This window comes from Monodon monoceros, unplaced genomic scaffold, assembly GCF_005190385.1.
Source record: "Monodon monoceros isolate NGI ecotype Baffin Bay Population unplaced genomic scaffold, NGI_Narwhal_1 Super_Scaffold_16, whole genome shotgun sequence".
Classification (NCBI taxonomy): domain Eukaryota; kingdom Metazoa; phylum Chordata; class Mammalia; order Artiodactyla; family Monodontidae; genus Monodon; species Monodon monoceros.
This window is the reverse complement of record NW_021703772.1, coordinates 76,803,629-76,812,490: the sequence shown is the minus strand read 5'-3', so window position 1 is coordinate 76,812,490 and position 8,862 is coordinate 76,803,629.

Sequence of the window (8,862 nt, the reverse complement as noted above, 5' to 3'; positions counted from 1 at the left end):
TTTTTTTGTTTTTATTTCCATTACTCTAGGAGGTGGGTTCAAAAAGATCTTCTTGCTGCAATTTATGTCAGAGTATTTTGCCTATATTTTCCTCTAAGAGTTTTATAGTGTCTGGTCTTACATTTAGGCCTCTAATCCATTTTGAGTTTATTTTTATGTATGGTGTTATAGAGTGTTCTAATTTCATTCTTTTACATGTAGCTGTCCAGTTTCCCTAGCACCACTTATTGAAGAGACTGTCTTTTCTCCATTGTGTATTCTTGCCTCCTTTGTCCTAGATTAGGTGACCACAGGTGCGTGGGTTTATCTCTGAGCCTTCTATCCTGTTCTATTGATCTATATTTCTGTTTTTGTGCCAGTACCATACTGTCTTGATTACTGTAGCTTTATAGTATAGTCTGAAGTTCAGGAGCCTGATTACTCCAGTTCCGTTTTTCTTTCTCAAGATTGCTTTGGCTATTCAGGGTCTTTTGTGTTTCCATACACATTGTGAAATTTTTTGTTCTAGTTCTGTGAAAAATGCCATTGATAGTTTGATAGGGATTGCATTGAATCTGTAGATTGCTTTGAATAGTGTAGTCATTTTCACAATGTTGATTCTTCTGATCCAAGAACATGATACATCTCTCCATCTGTTTGTGTCATCTTTGATTTCTTTCATCAGTATCTTATAGTTTTCTGAGTACAGGTGTTTTGCCTCCTTAGGTAGGTTTATTCCTAGGTATTGTATTCTTTTTGTTGCAGTGGTAAATGGCATTGTTTCCTTACTTTCTCTTTCTGATCTTTTGTTGTTAGTGTCTAGGAATGCAAGAAATTTGTATTAATTTTGTATCCTGCAACTTTACTAAATTCATTGATTAGCTCTAGTAGCTTTCTGGTGGCATTTTTAGTATTTTCTATGTATAGTATCATGTCATCTGCACACAGTGATGGTTTTACTTCTTTTCCAATTTGTATTCCTTTTATTTCTTTTTGTTCTCTGATTGCCGTGGCTAGGACTTCCAAAACTATGCTGAATAATAGTGGCGAGAGTGGGCACCCTTGTCTTGTTCTTGTTCTTTGAGGAAATGCTTTCAGTTTTTCACCCTTGAGAATGATGTTTGATGTGAGTTTGCCATATGTGGCTTTTGTTATGTTGAGGTCGGTTCCTTCTATGCCCACTTTCTGGAGAGTTTTGATCATAAATGGGTGTTGAATTTTGTCAAAAGCTTTTTCTCCATCTATTGAGATGATCATATAGTTTTTATTCTTCAATTTGTTAATATGGTGTATCACATTGGTTGATTTGCATATATTGAAGAATCCTTGCATCCCTGGGATAAATCCCACTTGATCATGGGGTATCATCCTTTTAATGTGTTGTTGGATTCTGTTTGCTAGTATATTATTGAGGATTTTTGTGTCTATGTTCATCAGTGATATTGGTCTGTAATTTTCTTTTTTTTATAGTATCTTTGTCTGGTTTTGGTATCAGGGTGATGGTGGCCTCATAGAATGTACTTGGGAGTGGTCCTCCCTCAGCAATTTTTGGAAGAGTTTGAGAAGGATGGGTGTTAGCTCTTCTCTAAATGTTCGATAGAATTCGCCTGTGAAGCCATCTGGTCTGGACTTTTGTTTGTTGGAAGATTTTTAATCACAGTTTCAATTTTATTACTTGTGGTTGGTCTGTTCATATCTTCTATTTCTTCCTGGTTCTGTCTTGGAAGGTTGTACTTTTCTAAGAGTTTGACCATTCCTTCCAGGTTGTCCATTTTATTGGTATATAGTTGCTTGTAGTAGTCTCTTAGGATCCTTTGTATTTCTGCAGTGTCAGTTGTAACTTCTCCTTTTTCATTTCTAATTTTATTGATTTGGGTACTCTCCCTTTTTTTCTTGATGAATCTGGCTAAAGATTTATCAATTTTGTTTATCCTCTCAAAAAACTAACCTTTGCTTACATTGATCTTTGCTATTATTTTCTTCATTTCTATTTCATTTATTTCTGCTCTGATTTTATGATTTCTTTCCTTCTACTAACTTTGGGGTTTTTTGTTCTTCTTCCTCTAGTTCCTTTAGAAAGTTAGGTTTGAACACATTGTTTTTAATGGTAATACAGAGTGAAACCTGCAGGGTGACCTTAATTTTTCAAAGCAGCTTAATATTAATTAGAAGAGAATCTGGTAAAATGTGAGTGATAGATTGGACATACCATTTTTTTAAAGTAAGGTATGACTATAAAGGGAGCCCAATACTGATGAGTATCTACACTGATATCTGCGGTGTTTTGAAAAAGGTAACATCATTGGAATTCACTCAGTGTTTAAGGTCACAACTTTGAATAATAGCATTTCATGTATATGTAAGTTCTAACATATTAATTATGAATAACTATTACTACTTTTCAAAACTCTCACCCACACATACACTCGGATTTTATAGTGATATTAGAAATAAGATATATGATTTAACTTTCAGAGATCAAAAGTCTTATTTACAAAGATTTTAAGTGATTTTGACAGGGAAGTGAGTCATATTAATTTATAACTAAGAGGCAAGATTGTCATATTTTAAGATATTCCTGAGATATGCTGAAGTAGTTGCTTGAATCATGAAGCATTAAAATAGCCACAGAAGCACATTTTATGGCATTTCTTTAGAAACTGACTGAACATGCCCTCTCAAGGTTAAGTTGAGGCAAAGATGATTTGTGTATTTAATTTATGGTCTAGCCAAGGGCCAAGGCACTATGATTATTGGTACCACAGTCACACACAATAGATATGAAAATGGAGACATTCCATAAACTTTCCTAGAAAAAGTGTCCAAATGTCTCAGGAAAATCCAAGCACAATGTCCTTTATCATTCTGCTGGTGATCATATTCATATTTATTATGCGTGCCCAGAATTGCACACAAAATTTTAAAGTTCTTGTTAATAAAAGTTATATCTTTAATATATAATGTTCAGTAGTCTCATCCTTCATAAGTTTCCACAATGAGCTCGTCAGTAAACTATATTTTGCTTTTATCTTTGTCCCCAATATTAAAGTTACATTATATGGCAGATAAATAATAAGAAGAATTTTTAAGCTTATATATGAAATTAACACATATGTACTCTGACCTTGGAATGACTTCTTGGTAAGTAAATGAATGATGTGGCCATCCCTGTTGAAAATAGAAGAGCGTAGGCACATCGTGAGTTCTGTAATAATATAAATTTTCTAGTTTCTATGTTTAATATGTGCATTGAAATGATGTGGGTATTGTGACTGTTCTCTATTAATTTTGAGGCTCAGCTACTTAAATTTGTATTCCCCATACAAGTTAGATATGTTTAATTTAATCCCATGGATGAGGCTATTTATTCCTGCAATAGAAACACTATAATATGAGTGAGAGGTTTATAATTTCTATAATTGTCTTTTTCACTGTAATCTGTTAGGGCCCTCTTCCAAGATCTACTTCTGACTCCTTTGACATTGGGCAAATTACTTTGCACTCTTCCTCAGCCTTGCTTTCCCTCATCTGTAGAATGAGTATACTTAGCGCTACTTATCTCAACAGGAAATGTGTTTTATTAAAGGCATATTAGCTTCTTGAAGTATAAAATTGTAGTTTGGGGGCTTCCCTGGTGGCGCAGTGGTTGAGAGTCCGCCTGCCGATGCAGGGGACACGGGTTCGTGCCCCGGTCCGGGAGGATCCCACATGCTGCGGAGCGGCTGGGCCCGTGAGCCATGGCCGCCGAGCCTGCGCGTCCGGAGCCTGTGCTCCGCAACGGGAGAGGCCACAAGAGTGAGAGGCCCGCGTACCGCAAAAAAAAAAAAAAAAAAAAAAAATTGTAGTTTTGGTGGAGTTGGCTTTACTATGGCACTTGGCATCAGATTTTCTTCTGAAATCTTTATAAATGGCTCCCTCTGTAAATGTGCTTTCCAAGGACAAATGAGAAGTAGTTTGTTCTGCTACAAAGGAAGAAACCGCCTTTATTCTAACAACAGCTGAACCTAAGCAGGTTCCTTCCAAATGATGGCAAATATTTTTTAGGTCCTTAAATTAAAGTAAAAATGGAGCAGTTATATAGAGAGAATAGGGTTAAATATAATTGTTATAGAAATATATAACCTGTGTGATAAAGAATAATATGCTTTGGTTTATTTAAAATCTTGTGTAGTGTGAAGAATTCATGTAAATGAGAAACAATTGAATTTCTAGGGAGAGAGATATATATATGGGATGATTTAAAAGTCAGAGATAAAATTTTATATACCCTTAAAAGTGAATTTCCTACTTGTTTTTTTTATACCTTTACTGATATAATTCTTATTTAGGATCTAGTAAGGCAAATACTTATTTGACAAGTGAGGAATTGTAGAAATTTCTTTAGGGATGGTACTCTCCACAGAGCCCATACACAGATTGACCTAAATATAACCCCTCTGCCTATGTTATGTGGAAGTCATTTAGAAAAGCTCTTTCCCATTACAGGTCTTCAACTATCTGTTTTAATCATGAAAATGTTTTTATCTTCTCTAATGAAGATGGTGTAGAGAAGTTGGGTGAAGGAGATGGTTAGGAGAGGAGAAGAAGAATATGAGATATTTAACTTACTTCAGATACTATCTTGATTATTTGAGCACATTATCCCAAAGGATTACAAAGTTAAATGAAAAATGGAAAGGCTTATTGTGATTCTTTATACCCTATTTTAGAGCTTTTCTTATGATCCAAATAGTAACTCATTCACGAAATGTATCTCACAAGGAGCTTCCTACTACACAGCATTTGTCTGAAACTATATTACAGGCATGTTGCTCCCTCTCTTTACCTCTCTGCCTGTTGCCCTGTGACTTGATGCCTTCCTCTAGTGGGAGATACTTCCCTGCCCTCTTTGGCTGATAGATATGAGCAAATGTGACAGATATTTTGAAAGAGCTTTCATGGTTCATCTCAGCCTCTTTTGCCCTCTGCCATAAAAACATGTCCGAGACAGGGACTGTACCTCCACAGTGAGTCCAGGAATGAGAAGGCTCACAGCAGAGCCAACCACAGTTGAACACTGTCAAAGCAGCCATAGCCAAACCACAGTTTGCATGTATCGTGAGAGAAATAAAATGCTTCTGAGGTAATCCTCTGAGCTATGGGGATTGTTTGTTACAGCAGCAAAAATATCCAATTAAGAAAATAACTGCTAAACCTTGTGGGTTGATGTAACAAAAATGCCGAATATATGTGACAGAGATTTTTCTGGACGCCAGGAGAAAGAGAAACTTTTATGGGAAACTTGAAAAGTGTTATACAGTGGCAAAGTGTTTTGTAATATTTTTGTTTGAGATTGTTTGGAAGGCAGTTGATGTACAGTGAAGGGCTGTGGCTTTGGGCAAAAAGGTTTCAAAACAGTACATTACTAGCATGAGTTGGTTGTTATTAGGTGCATTTGAGAAAGCACTGTAAGAAAGCTGATGTCGGAAAAGAATTGATGTGTTTGAAGGTGAGGATGAAAGGAGATACAGATCTCAGCAATTCTGGAAATTGCAGAATTGGAAAATGGAATGATTCCTCAATTCCAATCAGTAAAACATAAAATTAGGAAATCTTTTGAACTACAGTCTAAATATCAAACATGGCTATGTCATACACCATGTTAAGATTTCTGAGTGGATCAAGGTGGTCTTTCAGTTGGACTCTGAAAATGGCTCTGGTAAAGAGAAGGGCATAATTCTACAAAAATCCGATAGACTCAAAGTACCTAAAATTAAGTCAGGAGAAAGAGCTATGTTCAAAAGAAATTGTAGGGGTAGTGATTGCTTACGGAGCTGACTGTAATGAAATAGAACTTTAAAAAAATAACCTGTTTTTGAAAAATTGTATTGGCAAAAGTAAAAAGAGACTGGAACAAAGACCCTGTGACTGTTAAAGATATCAGTAAAGCTTGATCCTCCAACTTTTACCTTTATATTATTATTATTATTGTTGTTATTATTATTATTATTCTCCTTGGTTACATCTAAAGAGAGCAATGGAGAATCTTTAGACATGATTGCTTGATTCATCTTGGTCTTTTTTTCAGTCCTCTGCCATAGGAACAAAATGTCCCAGATAGGAGCTTTTTCTTCAGTCTGGATTCCAGAATGAAAAGTTGGCAGAGAACTGATCAGTCCCAACACAGACATAGCCTACCTACAGCCTGCATGTCACATGAGTGGAAAAAAATGATAATGTAGAACATCCACTGAAATCCTGGAGCTGTTTATTGTCCAAAACTGATTAAGGCATCATTCATCTCTTTTATTCACAAGCCGTTACTCGTTTCTATGTACTCCTTCAATTTTGCAAATTGGAAAACTTGCTCTAAAGTGAAATCATAATCTTTCAAGGGTATCATATATACACCCTCATAAGAGCTGTATACCATAGAGATACCATCCCAATACTCCACGAAGGTCACCAGCTTCCTAATTCCCACATGAGGAATTGGTTCCTAGCTGCAGATATAGAGGTTTTCCCAACTTGTTCAAAGGAGAAATATAAACTTACTCATGGAGCATATAGAAGGTGAAAAGTGAAAAGAGGAAGAACCCAACAAAAAGATAAATGTTATCATAACAGAAACACATAATTCTTCACACAGGCTTGCACATGAAGATAATCAAGGAATGCATGGTATTTGAAGAGAAGAGCTAAATAAGAAACATATTCTTCTGAATATGAGCTTTTTTAAAAAAAGCAAAATTTCTGAATGCTACTTTCTCTTTTATAAGGGAGCCTCTGGAATCTAAGGATTTGCTATATTCAGTGATTTCCCCTAATTATATAATTACTTTCTCAGTTCAGTACTTTTTTTTTTAACATTTTATTTATTTAGTTATTTATTGGCTGTGTTGGGTCTTCTTTGCTGTGTGCGGGCTTTCTCTAGTTACGCCGAACGGGGGCTGCTTTTTGTTGTGGTGCGAGGGCTTCTCATTGCAGTAGCTTCTCTTGTTGTGGAGCACGGGCTCTAGGCATGTGGGCTTCAGTAGTTGTGGCACATGGACTTCAGTAGCTGTGGCTCATGGGCTCTAGAGCACAGGCTCAGTAGTTGTGGCACACCAGCTTAGTTCTCCGCGGCATGTGGGATCTTCCCTGACCAGGGCTTGAACCCATGTCCCCTGCATTGGCAGGCATATTCTTAACCACTGTGCCACCAGGGAAGCCCTCAGTTCGGTACTTGTTGTCTGAATAGGAACCTGGCTCACTTATGCATGGTTGCATTCTCCATGCCTGGCACATAGGAAGTGCTCAACAATTTGCTGAATTGAACTGTATTCATGATAAAAACATAAAACATTGTATAGTTTACCATCGTTATTGTTGAAAGCCAGTTTTTGCTCAACCTTAAAGCTAAGAATAGCTTTTACATTATTAAAGAGTTGTAAAGAAAAACAAAAACAAAACACAAGAATATGCAATAGAGACCGTAAGTGGCCTGCAGAGTCTAAAATTTTTACTCTCTTCCCTTCTACAGAAAATGTTTGCTGGCCCTTGGTCTAAATTCAAAGAATATTTCTTGGTCTTAGTCCCAGACATCAGGAACTTATGCAATGACACATGTAATTTTATTTCAGATTATGAAACAATATTACAAATAGAGGAATATGCATATGGAAAGAGGAAGTTGCCGGAAAGTTATTTTCAGTCTTAAAATGGGACAAAGAAGAGATGCAGTGTTTCTCCTTTTTTCTTATGTGAGGATATAATCCTTGAGGGTGCTTGCAGCCATCTTGAGACCATGAGGGGACAAGCCTATTGATGAAAACTAACACACTGAGGATTGTAGAGTGAAAAGATGAAGAAAACCTGGATCCTTAATAATGTCATTAAACCTCAGAATTGACCAAACCTAGAAATATCATAATTATGTATCTTGCTATGACTGATAATAATTTTTCCCTATTGTTTAAGTCAGTCCATTCAAATTTTATGTTCCTTGCATCTGAAAGCATTCTGAATGATGCTGTAATCGAAATCTGGTTGTAAAGTAGAAGAGTCAGATATTCTTTAAAATACCTTGCTGGGGTTTGTGAACTGCTTAGATAATAGAGGACAGCTAGACAAGTGAGCATGTCAGGTACTTTAGTTCTACACCAAAAAAGTCTTGGTGTGATTTATTCAGTTGTTGTCATGTTATTATAGTGAGTGAGTAAAAAACAGTCCCAGTAACATCTAAGCCATGATGGTCCCAATTAAAATAAATGATCATAAAATACAGACCATACTTGGGCAAGTCCTCTCTATAGCCATGTTTGGGAAGACAGACGTGAGGCTTTAACATAACCCCAAAAATGACTTAAACATCCCCCTCTTTTGAGTAACATAAGTGACTACTGCTTCTTTACTAATAATATCTATAGACTAGCTTTAATCCCCCACTTCTTGGATTAAAAATGATTAATATACCTGTTGTTCCCACCTCTGATAGCATTCAATCCAGAAGTGGCCCAAGATTCCCTAGTCCCTCTTTAAAATTATCAAGCTCAATCTTACAATAAGCCACTACCGAGACCCTATTACTGATAATCTCTCAAATTTTCTCTGGTTTATGTTTTCCTTGCTGTAAAATGTTAATTCTAAAATTTTTTACTACAAATATTTTCCTGGTGGCCTTTTTATTATTTTTTAATCAATAGACTTTACTTTTTAGAGCACTTTTAGGTTTACAGAAAAACTGAGCAGAAAGTACAAAGAGTTCTTATATATTCTCCCTCATCCCTCTTCAGTTTCATCTTGCATTGGTGTGATATGTATGTTACAATTGTTGAACCAATATTGACATAATTAACTGAAGTCCATAGTTACATGAGGGTTAACTCTTGTTGCACGTTTCTACAAATTTTGCCAAATGCATAA